Source organism: Aphis gossypii, chromosome 2 (genome assembly GCF_020184175.1).
Source record: "Aphis gossypii isolate Hap1 chromosome 2, ASM2018417v2, whole genome shotgun sequence".
NCBI lineage: Eukaryota > Metazoa > Arthropoda > Insecta > Hemiptera > Aphididae > Aphis > Aphis gossypii.
In genome coordinates, this window is record NC_065531.1 from 81,622,964 (window position 1) to 81,640,782 (window position 17,819).

The following is a 17,819-nucleotide window of genomic DNA, read 5'->3' on the forward strand; positions in this document are numbered from 1 at the left end:
GCTAATATCTTTATTACTATAAGACAATTATAAATTATAATAATATAATTTTATATAATTTGTAGCATTTGCAGTGCCACAACTCTTATTTTTTTTTAATAACAATATTTTCATTGAAAGAAGGCTAGGAGTGAATTGTGAATTTGTATATACTATGTAAAATATTAATGGGTCTTGACAAAAATGAATAGTTTAAATTGATACATAATAAATCATATTATGATGTTTGCTTACTTACTGAATAATACTTACTCATTACCAAATTTTATTAATACATACTAAAATCGGAAACTTGAAATTACGTGTAAATGTTCTTCTTAAAGAGTATCTTAGAAATGTATCTAATGTTTTATTGTCCACGACGAACAGATGAGCATCCGATATACTACCCACGTACATTATTTTCATGAAACCGGAAGGAAGTGGTCAAAGAGCCCGTCGAACTAGGTAGTCAACGACCGGCATCTCGGGGTCCAGGTAGGCGTGTCTTGATTTTCATATGTCTCACTCACTTTCTCTCTCTCTTGTAAACCTTTTGAACGATGATAGATATTTGTTATTATCCATTATAAAAATTCACTATACATAACAATGTTGTATAATTACTATAGGAAGTGTGTGTGTGTGTGTGTGTGTGTGTGTGGTGTGTGTGTGTGTGTGTGTATTAAAGAGAGAGAGAGAAAGAAGGAAAGATAAATACCGCCTCTTCGATAACCGTTTTATCCAATATATATATATATATTATATTATATTTATTAATTAATGATAACATATATTTAATAATTCTTGTATAAAGGTGGGTGTTGACGATCATTTCCCCGAGTTGGTTATATACGTGCACACTCACAACCCCTACCGTGTACTTGAGTCACGGGGGCGTTTGGTATTTTCAGTTTCAAATTAAACAAGAATATTATCCAACATTTAACTAATAGGACACACGACGCTTTGATATTATCTGTAATTCGAAACGTTCCTAAAGTTTTTCCAAAATTTTTAATGAATACAATATCTATCGATTTGTAATAAACACGTTATTAAACCAGTGAAATTATCGATTACATCGGATTATGTCGTAAAAAAGAAATAATGCGAAGATATACTTTACATCGGCGCCAGTGTTGACATTTCCGCCGAAAATACGCTTTTTCGGCCATAAACGAGTAGAGAATTTCCACATTAAAAAAAAAAAAGAACATACCCCATTTATCCATTTATTATAACGATTATATCATCTCTTTTCACCGCATATACAGATTTGCTACAAATCTCGATTACATAGCAATGCATAGTAAGGAAAACCCGTACATATAAAGTGTACAATTCTGTCGACCGTTTCCGCGATGAATAGTGGAATATAATAATATATGATAATATGGTATAGTTTTTGGCCTTTTAGGTTGTTTAATTTTTGGTATTTTGGCTCGTTGATAATTAATAATGACAATACTAATAAAAAAGAACACTAATAATAAAGTTGACAAAGAATAACAGTTCAATAAAACCAACGAGAACTCTATATTATGTGATTACATTCGATATTAATTTTAGTGTATGATATATTTTTATCAAGTCGTATTAACAGCAGCAATTATTAACACAAGTTAAACATTTGAAATTTATCGAAATTGTTTGCATGTATGCTGCACATGCCAAAAGTATTACGAAAAAATAATATCGAAAATAACAGTATCAGTAAGAAAACAGTTTTGTTTCATTTGCAAGTATTTGGGAGTTCTATAGTAATAGTGAGTTAAAGATATTATATTATAGCTTAATAGACAAAAACAACAAAATAATTGGTGTATTGTGTATTATTTTGTTATATCAAGATTCGTTTAGTATAACATACAACGAAGAGTATAATAAATTATCACTATAAATACATACGTATATTGCGATATTATAATGTATTAATGTGGAAAGTACAAAAGCAAAAAATCGCAATAATCCTTATTTAATTTAACCGTTTGGTGGTGATAAATGGTTATCAAGTAATAGCGCTGCACCACATATCCGGAAAATTTTATTATGATAATAAAATTAAATAAAACATTGAAAAATATATTGTAAAAAAAAAGATTTCTTAATATTTGTTCGTTATCAAAAATAGTACAATTATTTGATTCAAAAATTGTTTATACATTTACTATAAATAATTATAATTCATAATTCATAATAATTAAAAATTCAATACGATTATTATTGTTGTAATTATTAATGCATAAAGTTTTAATATTTTTTAAAAACACCTATCAACAATTTTATTATTTTAAGGAAATTATAAACTATAACAAAAATTAGGTAATTAGACCTAATTGCCTTAAAAATCTATATAAAACTTTCATTCTGATTTATTTAACAGTATACATTTATTTTAAAGTAAGTGTATTTAAATATTTAAACATTGTTTTATATCCTAATAAAAAAATTAAGTGCATAATTTTTAATTTACTGTTATTAATATTTTAGATGAAAAAACAATACCATTTTTTTATTATTATTATTAATTAATATATCAAATTCCATTTTACATTCTGGCCTGAGAGATGGACGTATTGATTTTACAAAGTGTGTTATTTTGTGTCTTTGTGTATACGTTAAGTAGTCGAAAAAAGCTTTCATTTTCAGCATTTAGGGCGATTTTGGATAGAAAATTAGATATAGTTTGTAATCTCAAGATGTCAAAATTAAATTTTTTTTTTTATACTTTTAAAAAGCAAACAAAAAAAGTGGGCAAGTGAGTACCGCTCTGCTGTACATTAGGTGCCGTATGGATCATTATTATATATTATAGGAGTGTTAAATTTGAATCCAATGATAGTTATCATTGTATACGAAAATCGATTCTGAACGAAGATGATTTGTCAGCCTAGGATATAATTTCTAGTGGTTGGTGAAAAAGGTGGTTTATGTTTTAATGGCCTGAATACAACAAAATTTAAGTTCTTTTATAATAATTGTAAGTTAAACTTATGAAAAACCTTGTATTAAATTTTCAACTCTTAGCTACTTATACAAAAATTTTTATGAAATATACCTACAAAATAATTTGCAAATATTCATGGTTTTGACGAATTGTTGTCAATATTTGAACTTCAAATGCTAATAAAAAAAAATTGTGCCTATGTATTCTTATAATTTTTTAATCACTATAAGAATAACATATGAGAAACTTTGCATTAAATTTTCAAGTATTTTGATAGGGCCAAAAAAATTTTATCGACACTTCAAAAAAAATTTTCAGAAAAATTGAAAATTTCAGTTGTCTATAAATAGCTCAAAAAAACTCAAAATATTTTGAAAATTAAATCAAGTAAATAAAATGCCAATCTAAATAACTGGTAAAATTTTCAAGTATCAACGACTTATACTTTTTGAATAATAACAAATATTTAAAATCGTTTGAGGATAAATCGTTATCGTTACGCGATTTCGTTAAAATTTAAAATTCAAACGCACTTAAAATTTGTCCTATAATGATGCTTCGAGTTTTCTCTATAGATACTTGAAGGTAAACTTATGGAAAACTTAGTGTTGTATTTTTAATCCTTAGTTATACACACAAAAAATTTTATGATTTTTCAACTTCAAATAATTTGCAAATATTCATGCTTTTGACGAATTTTCGTCAAAATTTGAACTTCAAATGCTAATAAAAAAAAATTGTGACTATGTATTCTTATAATTTTTTAATCACTTTAAGAATAACATATGAAGAACTTTGTATAAAATTTTCAAGTATTTTGATAGGGCCAAAAAAATTTTATCGACCCTTCAAAAAAAATTTTCAGAAAAATTGAAAATGTCAGTTGTCTATAAATAGCTCAAAAAAACTCAAAATATTTTGAAAATTAAATCAAGTAAATAAAATGCCAATCTAAATAACTGGTAAAATTTTCAAGTATCTACGACTTATACTTTTTGAATTATAACAAATATCAAAAATCGTTTGAGGCTAAACCGTTATTTAGCGCGGTTTTGTAAAAATTTAAATTTCAAACACTCATAAAATTTTTTTGTCTGAATCCGGTAGAGTTTTTTTACAGATAATTGAAGAAAAATGTATGGAGAACCTTGTACCAAATTTTCAAAACTTAGTTATAAAAGAAAAAAATTTTATGATTTTTCAACTTCAAAATTACTTGCAAATTTTCGCGTTTGCGACAGATTTCGTAAAAATTTGAACTATAAACGCTTATAAAAAAAAATTGTGACTAACGATTTTTAATTTTTTTTAGCTACATTAAAAACAACTTATAAGGAACCTTGTATTAAATTTTCAAAACTTTTTGGTCATCCAAACATTTTTTATCGACACTTTAAAAAAAATTTCTCAAAAAAATCGAAAATTTCAGTGGTCTATAAATAACTCAAAAAAAGTCAAAATTTTTTGAAAATTTTACTATATACGGATACCACTGACATTAACATTTGGTGAAAATTTCAAGTATTTTCAGTGATTAGTTTTTGAATTACAACCATAAAAAAAAATCGATTTGGTCGAAAACTGGTTTTGCGTTAAAATTCCCGTTTTTCCGTCATTTTTTTTTGGTTTTTCCCGGCGCTTTTGAAAACTATTGGAAATTTTTTACTTTTGACCCCCAAAGTACAAACTACATTCACTTTCCTATCCGAAACAGGGTCCACTTTTTAAAATCGGAGCACTTTTACTGCTCCAAAACGTGGTGACAGACACAAAAATAAAAAAAAAAAAAAAAAAAAAACACACATCATTGTAAAATCAATACATTCATCACTTCGTTCAGAATCTAAAACTAAGAATTATTTGATAAATGAATTTGAATTTTCATTCAAATTCTAAAATAATTGTTTTGTAATATATACCGTATGCAATTATAAAAATATGCATATTAATTTCAAAATATCCCCTACTAATTTATACCATGCATTTATTTATACTGATTTATGGTAGGATAGCATCGACTCAAAAGCTGATAATGACAATATAATAATATGGTATCAATATACTATACATATATATATATATATTTGATTTTAGTTACATTAAAAAAAAAAACTTGTCATGAAATATACTTAGCGATATAGCTTGACAGGCAGTTTTCACTTAAAATTGTGTTTCATTTACAATGATAATAATATATCGTTGAATTTAAAATTTAACACATCCATAATAGAGAAACACTCGAAATTTAATGTACAGTAGAGTGGTACCCACTTACCTACTTACCTATTTTAAAATTAAAATCTACCTAATCTTTGTCTTACAGTTCTGTCAAGTGACATTATAATTGTTGAGTGGCATATAAACAATAATCTTGATATATCTAAGATTTTGACACAGTTCTGCACATACGCAACGTGTTACCATATGAACCGATTAAAAATAAATGTAATTAATTATTAAGTCAGGTGGTGATACTATTTATAGATTAGATTTTCCACTCCAATATTAAATTATACTCGTCACACTCTGACGAATACCAATAATTCACAATTCACATAATATTTTTATTCTTGATATAAAACAAACACTATTAATTGCAGCCATATTATGAAAATACGAATATTATTCGACCAACCAATTAATGGGAATCCAGAACATGCAAAATATATGATTATGTTGCTTTACGGGAAATAACCTATGGGAAAATTATTGATTAGAAAAAATGATACAAAATCGTTTGTTCGCATACTATTAAGAATCAACCGAATACATTACATTTTATTAGTATGTATGAGGTAATATTGTATAATATACATTACACATCACTGGAGCCATTCTCATTTCCTCAATCAACCGATATTTTGTTTTGTTAAATTTTGTGTGCTATGGAATGTGAAATATTTTCATTAGTTGTTTTTTATCTGGTCACATATTTTATTGTATGATGTTCATTTAAAGTTTACGATTAATGACGACCAATATTTTAATTTAACACTCTTCTTTACTTTGGACTGTAGTTTGTTATTGTTAGTTGTTGAAGTAAGGTTAGGTAGTTTTTTTTAATTATTATTATGTTTCACGTAGTTTTCACATTAGGGTTTATTTATTATTGTATAATTATAATATACAAGATGATTCATCAAGCATGATCGTCACACATTTATTTTCAGTAATTCAGTAATTAAAACCTAGATTTTTGAAATTTTAAAACATACCAAAATACTATAAGTATTTTTGAATATTTGAGATTCGTTGTACAATTTAAAAGGTATTACATATGGCAATACAATTTTTATAATGAATCAAAAATTATAAGAATAAATCGGCATGTTTTTTTTTTGTTTTATTAAGTAGCTTTTAAAGTTATAATATTGACAACAATTCGTTAAAATCATGAATATTTTTAAACTATTTAGTAGTTAAAATTTATAAATAAAAAATTGTATAAGTAGCTAAGAGTTTAAAATTTAATACTAGATTTTCTATAAATTTGGTTTACAAGAATTATAAAAGAATTTTTTGAACGTTGGCCAATTAAAAAATTATTATCCTTAGTTTTAATTTTTACGAACTCAAAAATTCACTCGTGAAATAACGATTTACTATTAAATAATTTTAGATTTTTTTTTGTTATACCAAGTTAAAAATTATAAGCCATAGAAACTTGAAACATACACCAGTTGTTTAAATTGGCATATTTTGTAAATACATGATTTAATTATGGGGTATTTGGGTCATTAAAACAAAAACCACCTTTTTCACCACCCAATTAAAAAATATTTTATATTTTATATATTATGCTCTAGGTTGACAAATCATCTGCGTTCAGTATCTATTTCTGTAGGGATCAATGATACCTATCATTGGATTTAAATTTAACTTATAAATAATAGTAAACTACTGCACAGCAGAGTGTTACTCACTTAACCACCATTTTTGTATAAATGAAGTCACACATTTTTACTTTAAATAATATTCAGCAGATATTGTTTTGAAAATTTTGATTTATTCATTATAAAATTAAAATATATACTATATGTTGTTTATTTACTTATTAAACTTTATAAACAATGATAATAGTCTTTAATACCAGTTTACCTGTTTATAGTGTTATACTCAAAATTAAAATATGATATTTATTTAAAATTATTTTTAACCCTAGGGCTTATTTTTCCAGATAATTATTAAAATTTTAAATTACTTTTATAAATTCTAGTTTAGGTCACTTATTATATAATTTTGAAATCAATTAAATACAGATAATACTTATTCCATATACAAATTACATTTTGTATGATTATATATTTACATTGTTTACTTTATATTATTATTTTCTCGGTCGTTACCAAGTCATCGAGTCGTTTTAGAATCAGTAGAACTTTATTGACGATTCCCGGTATCCAGCCAACTCCTAAATGAAGCACAATTTTGTCGAAGCAGCCCTCACTCTTTGTCGTCTACCAGTCATTATCACCATTTATCAATCTATCACTAACCATCCAATTATTATGTCATTAACTGCGGTTCTTATTGTTGTCGCGTAATATTATGGTCAATATAATTTATAATCAATTATAAATAATAATTCTAATTTTTCCGAAGAGTTTATATTATTTGTATATAGGTAAAATTATGTGAGCAAATTATAAAATAAATGTCTTACACGTTATCACACTGTGTTATGTATATTACATTTTATAAGTCTACAGTGTACACAAAGTGTATTTTTTCAGTAATAAATGTTTCATTTTTCATTCTCTGGATGGATAAATATGCAGTTGCAAAGAAATGAAAAAAAACCCAAGCGAAAAAAATCACGGTCAAGACTTATACGCCCCACACATCATTATTATTACTTAAGTAAAACATGCCCTCTACTATGTATACACGCTTCACTGCAGCACTCGAAATAATTGACTCGTATCGTGAGCGACAAAAGACTATATGTACACATCTATCTACCTCCACAATACCGTATACAGATATAACATAGCTCGTATAGGGATAAGCACGCAACGGCCGACGGACCGTTAATAATCCTTTGAAACGTTCGACAAACCGAGTCTGTGGTGAATTTAACGACCTGTGAACTCTTAACGGCATCACGGTAACCATCGTCATCGTCATAACATTATAATATATTATTATGCATCGTAATTTACACACGCACGCGCGCACGTACGACGACCGCAATTTGTCAACCCCAAATCAGCGGTGGAAGTATTGTTGGAGTGAGGAGGATTGGGCGGCTCCCAATTCATTGTGTCAGCGATAATTACACCGCGATTCAAAAAAGCGAGGAGTACTGGTATAGTCAGTATATTCAGATATTTTATACTATATTTCTCAATTTATTATTCCGTCTTTGTTCCAAAGCATTCTTAGTTGCTGTACCTAGTTTTTTAAAAATCTTGCGTTACTACAATGCATTATATTATTAATAACTTTTCGACTTTCCTTTGATAAGGACGTTAAAGCTTACTATAGTTATTGCAATAATTAATACTAACATTGCAGATACACAATTTTTTTTAGCTGATCCTTGCACTCCATTGCTTGTTAAAAATGCAAATTATATAGTATGATTTGAACTTTGATTAATTTATTATTTAATATTCGGTTTAACGGTGTTAAACACATAGACATTTTCATTGATTATTTTGAATCTCAAAAAACTTGTGCAAGCACCACTTTAAAGTGCTTTTTTAGTGCACACTAAATTTGTGATAAGAATGTACCTTGTAAATTATAATCCTTGATCTATCATTGCTCAGGCTCTACGTTTATCAGTCAATGAGTTTTACGCGTACCTGGTAGGTGCCACGTTGATGATGAGCTGGTGTTGATGTCACAAGACACAGTAAAGGAAATAAAATAAAAACAAGTGGTTGGTGTTGATATGGTAGTGGTTTTTATTTTTTAAACAATTGACAATTTTTGGTATTGGGAAAACAATAACAAAAAAGGAGGACTCATGAGAGCGACGTTACGCGTATCCACTGATCACAAGACCCTCGTGTGCCGTACACTCTTTTCATGGTATCGGCTGGTCGACCGTTTCAGCCGCGGTTGTCGCGCGGCGGAGTCGCCCGTCGTCTCGTTTTAGGCGTTTTAGCGCGGTTTCCGCGTATAGGCCGCTTGAATTCAAATGGCTATTACGCAGGACCACGTCAAGTTAGTCAGGTTATATTGTAGCCATTAAGCTTGGCGTTACGATTATGCAAACAATATTTTATTATCAGGTAGGCAATCCACCTGTGGTAGATAGCGGACCCTGCGAGATGTGTACGTAAGTTTATAATGTATAACCCTTAAGTTTCAAAGTTATATCAATTTTTTTTTTTATTACGGTCTATAAGATGCAATAATGTGTCATTCCGTGCTTTTTGTATAGTTGATATAACAACCTGACTTATTTTATTTTTTTTTATGTCACAATACGGCAAACTTCTTACTTCTTATAACTATTTAAATAATAAACTTTTTGGACTTTTCTCTTTTGATGGTTCATCTGCACACCGAGTACTTGTGTTAGAAAAATAAATCATGAAAATCGGTGCAGTAGAACTTCAGATATAAGTGTCATGAGAAATCGCTTCACGTTTTAATAATATATAAAGAATAAAGATTATTATACATCGTAATTTGCACACACAAACGCGCACGTACGACGACCGCAATAAATTTGTCAACCCTGAATCCGCGGTTGAAGTATTGTTGGAGTGAGGAAGATTGGGCGGAACCTAATTTATTGTATCAGCGATAATTACACCGTGATTCAAAACAGCGAGGAATATAGTCGGCTTAACCAGACCGAATCATTAATTAATTAAACTAAAGAGTATCGTGATTTTGATATCATAGGCGTGTTTAGAATAATTTTGGCTATGAGTATATTTTCTTTTAAAAGTCGCTTGCATGAAAATTTAATTTAAGAGTAGATTTAAATTTGTAGGTTTTTTCATTGCCTGTGGCTTTTACGTATATTATATGATCAAAGCATTCATATTTTATATTATAATATAATGTATATTGGTATCTTTATCATTTTAATACCAGTGAACAGTCCATTAGTCTGTTTTACTCATAATAAACTCTACTTATCGATATGAGTCGTACAAAAAGTTAATCTATCAAATATTCTTTCCAACGTTAACCTTGAATTTATAAAAAATAATAAGTGACTGGTAAATATATTAACATATTATCATAAATCTTTAACTTAAATTAATATTTCTTTAATTTCCCTATCAAGTTGTTGTATAGCTATAATTAGAGAATATATTGTATTATAAATTTAAGTACCTACTAAATGTACTGAATACTTCAATTGTAATTTGTTTTATATAAAACTAGTTAAGATAACATGAAAAAAAAATAAAACTATAAAATATAATAATATTTAAAAATTGTAACATGTAAGACAGCTTTGTTATAAGATGTTGGTGTTTGTGCCATTCAACTTTTGGAATGTCAACCATAGTCCATAGTTAACACCTAATATATAAACATTATAAATATTTATAAACATCGTGCACATCTCACGTGTATTATAATATATAATGATTTTTAGCTATATTTTTAACAACACACTTAGTTTTTTCTATGTGTTAATTTTTATTTCAAGAGCGAATTCTTGGTCTGATAAAGTCCCATCCATTGCACTAGAATTTTCAGAAAGTATATGATGTCTGTGTGAATATAGGGCAACCGAGTAGTTACGCGCGCGCGTTGCTCGGTAACAAAAATACTAATAAATAATTAATTCATATAAGTTAAAATGTATTGAATTAACCACAACAAGAAATTGAATTGCACACAATTATTTTATTTTTGTTATACGACCGAGTATCAATAACTTGAACTTCGATAACTTATCTTTTTTTTTTGTCCCAAGAGAATTCTTAAACACTCAATGCAATATTTGTAACTCAAAAAATACATAAGTCAAATTAATTTTTACCTCCCTTGAAATTTGAGTTATCAAAACTAATGTATTTAGTTGTATGTTATATCCTACATAGTCAGGTCCCATAGATTTAAAATGTCCGAAGAAATCGCATTTTTAAAAGTACTATTAGTGTAATAAGTATATTAATTATTTGTATAAATTAATGGTATTTAGCATGATATCCCAAAAAAATGTACACCCCTCAATAGGTGATTATAAAATAATTTTAATATTTTACTCCGTAAATCGTAATAAATAATTTTCATAAAAATATATTAAAAATATTTTTAGGGTAAAAATAATAAATAATTTAATTGAAAAAACTCTCCATTTTTATGAAATTTATATGTAAACGGCACCGTCTGTCATTATGTAGTTCAATGACTTTATCCACATTTTTCCCATAGAAAATATTTATTTTGTTATGTGGCTGGTCGATTTAAAGTATCACCACTGAATTTTTATACATCGTGAACAGATATTTAATTTACGATATTATATGTTATTAAAGTCCGAGGTAATTAGTTATGTTTGATCCCTGCACGAATGAGGAACGTACAAACGTATAGTGATTTTATACTGGTGTATATATTTTGTGAGCTTGATAGTGTAAAAGTAACTCAATCCATCAAAAAAAAAAAAAAGAAGAGAAATTAACAATTTTATACAAACAAGAACCAATATGATTAAATCGTTGGAATTTTGACTATACACACTATGTATGTAATAATGTACTCGTAATTTGAATACATAATATATATATAGTCACTATATATATGCATATAGTTGATGATAAAACGCACTTGCCTTAAATTATGTTATACGAAATATTACCAGTAGGTATACGCTATTTATCTATACATATTATTATTGTAATCGGATAAAGATGATTGTGATATAAATGGCTTTTTGTGTTTTGAAATATTTCCTCTAAAACAATACACACAGTGAACATTTGATTTTCTTATATTTCAATCATCTAAAATAAAATGAAATCAGAATATAATTTAATAAATTATAATACGTAGCCATGTAGGTAGGAATAATCAATGTGCATAAAAGAATTCAAGTTTAGGAGAGTGTTTTTATCAACACAAAACTATGAGCTAAAAAGAGTTTTTGATTGAATTTTGTATCATCACAAGTATATACTCCTTTAATGACATCAAGTATCTAAGTATTTTAAAATATGGTGTTTTTATGTAAATTAAAATATTTCAAAACTCAGATTTGAATAATGCATAAAAATAGTATTTTATATTATATTATATTATGTATATAAAAGATAAAATGATAGTGAGTGTGTTTGGTTACTCCCCAACTCCATATCCTGCTTTATTCAAGTCGTTTACGTAGTCAAATATATAATATATATATATATGTTTTTTTATATAATATAATATTATTGATTCAAATTACCGGAATCACTGTTTGTGAAATTCATGCACCAAGAAAACTAATAAATCAAATCTGAACTTAGTCAGATAATTTAATAAACATTAATCTTAGAAAATCAAAGTACAAATATAAATAAATAAACATAATATAATAAAAAATAACTTAATAATTGGCTACACTTATCATACATTATATGTCATAAACCAATAATATTAATAATAATTATAAAGTTTGAAACATCAAAACTAATGGTAATATTTACGTTGTTTTTTCATATTATACAAGATCGGAAAAATACATTTGAGACAGTGTTTTGCATACAAAAAAAAATACATCTATATTTTTATTTGATTATATTACATTTTATATATATATATATTTTTTTTAATTTGAAGTTGCATAATTTGACATATGCTAACGACGTTAATACGAAACTTGGATAAACATTTTACAAGATAAATAGATATTTTATCATCGACTCTTTCATTTCCATATCAATAATACCATAATGGTGCATATTGATAACTTTCTTAGCTAAACAGATCAGTGCTTAAAATTTAATATAGTGACGCAAGATACCATTACATTCGAAACCGATGAATTCCGTTGAAGTGTGTCGATATTACAATGCGATGAAAATGTTTAACATAAATTGAGAATTATGAATTCCAAACCAATTACCATATTAATGGAAAACGTTTTTTTTCTGTCTGTAGCGGATAGTGCTTGGTTTAAATGTATTCTATAGAAATTTCAAAATACTTTAGTATTCACTGAAATTACAATAATTTGGGTAAATGATTTTTTTAAAGCTATGTTGATCCGGATATCCGGTATGATGAGTAAATACTTACAATATATGTGCATCGAATATTCGGCTCATCCCGAGAAAATCGTTTGGTATACTGCTATTTATTCAATACCCTCGGTGTATGGTTCTACTTTAGGTTCTCATGATATCATATATAATTATTGATTTTTATAGAAGAAATATTTTGATTTATTAAATGGTATAATATATAAAGTTGTCATACGCATTTACAACGCTGTATATATTAAATAATGTGAAATAATAATATACACCTGTCCTATCAAACTAATGCCCTCAGAAAATATGTTCTATTTATAAAATGTTTTAATATTTATAAGATTTCACTAATACAATGTATATCCGGAATAATTTATATTCTACTAATATAATATATATTATGTTATTGAGTATGATAAAAATTATAGTTTTGATGTTGAATATAAATTGACGAAAAAAAATGATAATAATATTATTTTTTCTATATAGTCATTCTGGTATTTATATGCATCCAGTTTAGTACAGATTTATACTGGATTGAATTTAGTTAGTATTTTTGAATTATTTATTTCAAGTAGGTCAACTGTATAGGTTTATTAGAGGTGAATGTTATCTTTTCAATTAAAAAGTGATTAATCATCGTAATTTAAAAATGATTTCAAATGAATTACAGTATGTTATGTGTTTTGACCGATTACATTACGAGTTTATCGTGAAATAATGAACATTTTCCAATTTTGACGTACCTGCCCCATTCGTAAATATAATTTACGATTTATTGTATTAACCTAAAATAATTATTTGTACATTGACTGCATATTCTTAGTTTTAAAATCGGTTTCAAAAGTTTATTTTAAAATAAATGCAACAGTATTGAATTGAAAAAAAATAAAAATTAAGCTAATAAGATAATATTCTTCTGATATAGATTAGACGTCAAGTGTATCCCATAATTGATAAAACCACTGTAAAAGCTGTATTCAATTCAAAATTGTATGATTTAGAAAATAATGTAGAAAAAAGAAATTTTGAGGGGCATTCGTCTTACCTCTGTCAGCTTATATTATTAAGTATGTTTTAGTGTATTATATTAATAATATTATATTGTCATCTTATCAATTTATTTAACTATTAATTACACAGAAGGCTGAATTAGCATTTGCCAAAAAATATCAAATGTATAATAGTATTAAATTAAATAATATAATAGTATTTATGTTTTATATTTTACATCGTATTATGTAATTTGCTTTAACATTTTATTCAATTTTAAATTTATTACGCGGTATAAATGGCTAATATATTATATTAAAGATACCATTACACTTAGTGAAATATAATAATATACGAAAGAAGTTCTCAAAAAGAATACCTTTAAATTAAATCAAAATAATTAAAACCGTAACTATTTATTTATTTGATTAAATATTCGTAAACAATTAAAAATTGAATGTCTAAAAGAAACTTAAGATTTTTGATTTTCAGTAAAAACTACTAATTTTTTCATCATATTAAAGTATCAAATTTTAATAATACAAAAATTAATTTTATACATTATGAACTACAAAATAATTCGTTAATTTTAATGATAATAACAGATTGTTTTCATAGTTTTAACTCCAGACAGTTAAAAATATATATATACATATATATATATATATTATATATTTATTTATACATTTTTATATTAAATAATATAAATTCTACATTAATGTTCAATTGTTTGATTAAATAAATCATTTTTATCAACCTTTAAAAAAAAAACAAACTTAAGAATTTATATTGAGTAGAACATAGAATGTTTCAAGATTTTATGATAAGTTTAAATTTTTGAATTACTACTAAAACTAAAATTATTTAAATAGAAATCGTTATCATTTCGTGTGAATTTACATTCAAAGTATAAAGTTTATTATTTTTAATTTTTTTTTTTTAATTCAATGGAAAAAAAGCATATGAGGAATCTTATACTAAATTTTAAGAAGTTAGGAATAAATATAAAATATTTTATGAATTTATATGTATATATATTTTAAATAAGAAAATTTGAAAATTATACCCTTATCGAAAACACTAATAGAAAAAAATATACAAATAGAGATAATATCAAATGTTTACGATTATTTATTCTAAAATTTAATAAAATAAAAAAATTGACGATGTGTTGAAAACTTGGTTCATGTAAAAAAATCACGTTTTTACTAGACTTGTCCCTCCCCCCCCAAAAAAAAAGAAGTTCAACAATATTAACTTTCAAAGGAGAAAATATTTTGTTGTTGTTTAACTGATCCAAAAGTGATAAAAGAAACAAAAGAATATAAAATAAAAACACGCATCATTATAAAATCAATACATTCGTACTTCGTAGTCTCGCTTGAAATCTATTTTAAATAATAATATATTTTATTCTATTTTTAATCATGTGTACTGTAAACGAAATTCAATGATAATTTAAATACATAATAACCTTTCGGAATTCAATAACATAGGTTGTAAAATATAAATTTTTAAACAAAAAATTTTGTTTCAGGTTCTCAAACTTTAAAAACTATGTAAAACTAATTATTTATCCAGATTGAAAAAATAAATCTTATTCTCTATTCAATATTTAATAATACAAACAATGGTTTTTAGCTTTTAGTTTTGAAAAAAGAGAGCTTAAAAAAATTATGCATTCATAAACTACGTACAGTTTTCACTATTAACAACACTGTTTTATTTAAGATATTATAATTATTAAGAAAAATGTGTTATAAAGTATTAGTTATAATTAAGTATACTGATATTTTTTTGAGGTTTTTAAATATAAAAATAATTTCCAAAGTTAAAATATTCATCAATAGAATGATTTGGCATCGCAATACTTTTTTAAAATAATAGAATATATACATATAAAACTATTTATAATATTTTAAAACTTTTTAGTTACTTAATTTTATTAGATTAATAAAAGCCCTGTGTGATAGGCTTTTAAAAATATTTCTGCATATTTTAAATTAAATATGTATAATAGTCAACGTTTTATAATATAATAGTGAATTATATAAATAATAATAGGAAACTAACATACATATAAATATTGTAGACTAATTTTTCAAATAATTCGTGGAACAAAAAGAATAAAGTAGTGGACCTGAAAAAGGATTATAACTTGGTCTCAGATCTCAATGTAGAGTACAACATATCTTTGGCTACTCTAAGAAAATATATTTTATGTAAATAATTCGTATCATGTAACAGATACTTCAAAGATGACACATTTATTTTTCACTTTTCATTATTAATATTGATTGATCATGCGTGCATATAAATCATTTATATGAACATTTAGTTTGAATTAAATTTTTTTTATTCAAAATATTATATCAAGAAATATTTTTTAATAAAATTCGCGTTAATAGCTTTCAGGAATTTTTCATTTGTACCGAATATCATTCATTCTATTTATGAATGTGATAACACACACAATCACATATTATCTACAATTATTATCGGATGTGGTGTCTTACTCAAATCCTATTTCCTTTTATTCAAGAATATGATGAACTAATATACCTACAATAAAGTGACTTGACAGTTGATTCCCGGTTTTAATGTTTTGCGAATCCCACAACGAACCAAGAAACTTCAAAGTTCAAATCTCTAAAACTTATAGTTATATTAGTTTACTAATACCGTTTATTAATAACCCAACTAAGAAAAACTATATTTTGAATGTATACAAATTTCAAATTATAATATTAAAATTCATATGTGAATAATTTAAAAATGTGGCTTTATAATCATAAAATATGACTAAACAAAAGTAAAACAACTATAAATTTATTATATTGTCTTATTTTTTCAATAAATTAAATATTTTATTAGATTTTAAAAGGATTATAATACTTTCTACACTAACTGTTAGGATGTATATTTTTTTGAGTAGGATAAAAAAGTATATAATATTAAATCAAATTATTTATGACATTTTTATTTTGTAAGAATACAAGGTTGTTAAGTAATACTTTTAAATTCTTTAAATACCATAAAATCTATTACATTACTAGAAAAAAATACAACTACCATACAATATTAAACAGCATCTAGTGAATAAGATATCATGTGTACCTATGTAGTGTACAACCACAATTTTATAATTAATTATTTGATAACAAATATAGTAATTATTATATTTGTAAAAGTCAAAACAAGGTATAACAGCGAGAATTTGTTTAAGATCTAATAACCTAATAAATAAATTCCAATGTATATGTAACATTATTTAACTAAATACGCTAAAACTATCACAAATACCATGAAATGGTTTAATAATCTAAACAATAAAAGTTAACATAATATTTGTGAATTCAATATTTTATTTGATTTTTTTAATAAATTTGTTATGTATTAAATTAACTAGGATGTATACTTTTTATTTTTATAACATATATTGTAGTAAAGTCGAGTATAATTAATTTTGAATTTTAAAAATATGGCACTCTCATTAGCACATCAAATAATATTATAAATAATATTATTATTATATAATTTTTCCTTCTAGTCTGATGTATTACCTTAATCATTGTTTGCATATTCTAATTAATATTATTGTTGGTCATTGAATCCATTTTTTTTTACATTGAATTGTTTGGACTAAACGACCGTTCGTTTTTAATAATAAATAAAAATAGAAGATTTTTGATAATTTACCACCAAACATACTCACTATATTCCATTTAATAATATGTTTA

The 17,819-nt window shown here is 25.5% G+C and overlaps 1 protein-coding gene and 1 long non-coding RNA gene across 3 annotated transcripts in view; one reads left to right on the plus strand and one right to left on the minus strand.

The window, feature by feature from the left end:
- Window positions 1-17,819, plus strand: part of LOC114128242 (serine/threonine-protein kinase 32A) — a 95,196-nt gene that overhangs the window by 44,878 nt on the left and 32,499 nt on the right. The window lies entirely within an intron of this gene.
- Window positions 5,527-7,721, minus strand: LOC126550119 (uncharacterized). Its single transcript, XR_007604167.1, has 3 exons — window positions 6,853-7,721; window positions 5,705-5,812; window positions 5,527-5,624 (listed from the first exon to the last, which is right to left on the minus strand). It is a non-coding gene; the product is annotated as an uncharacterized LOC126550119 (long non-coding RNA).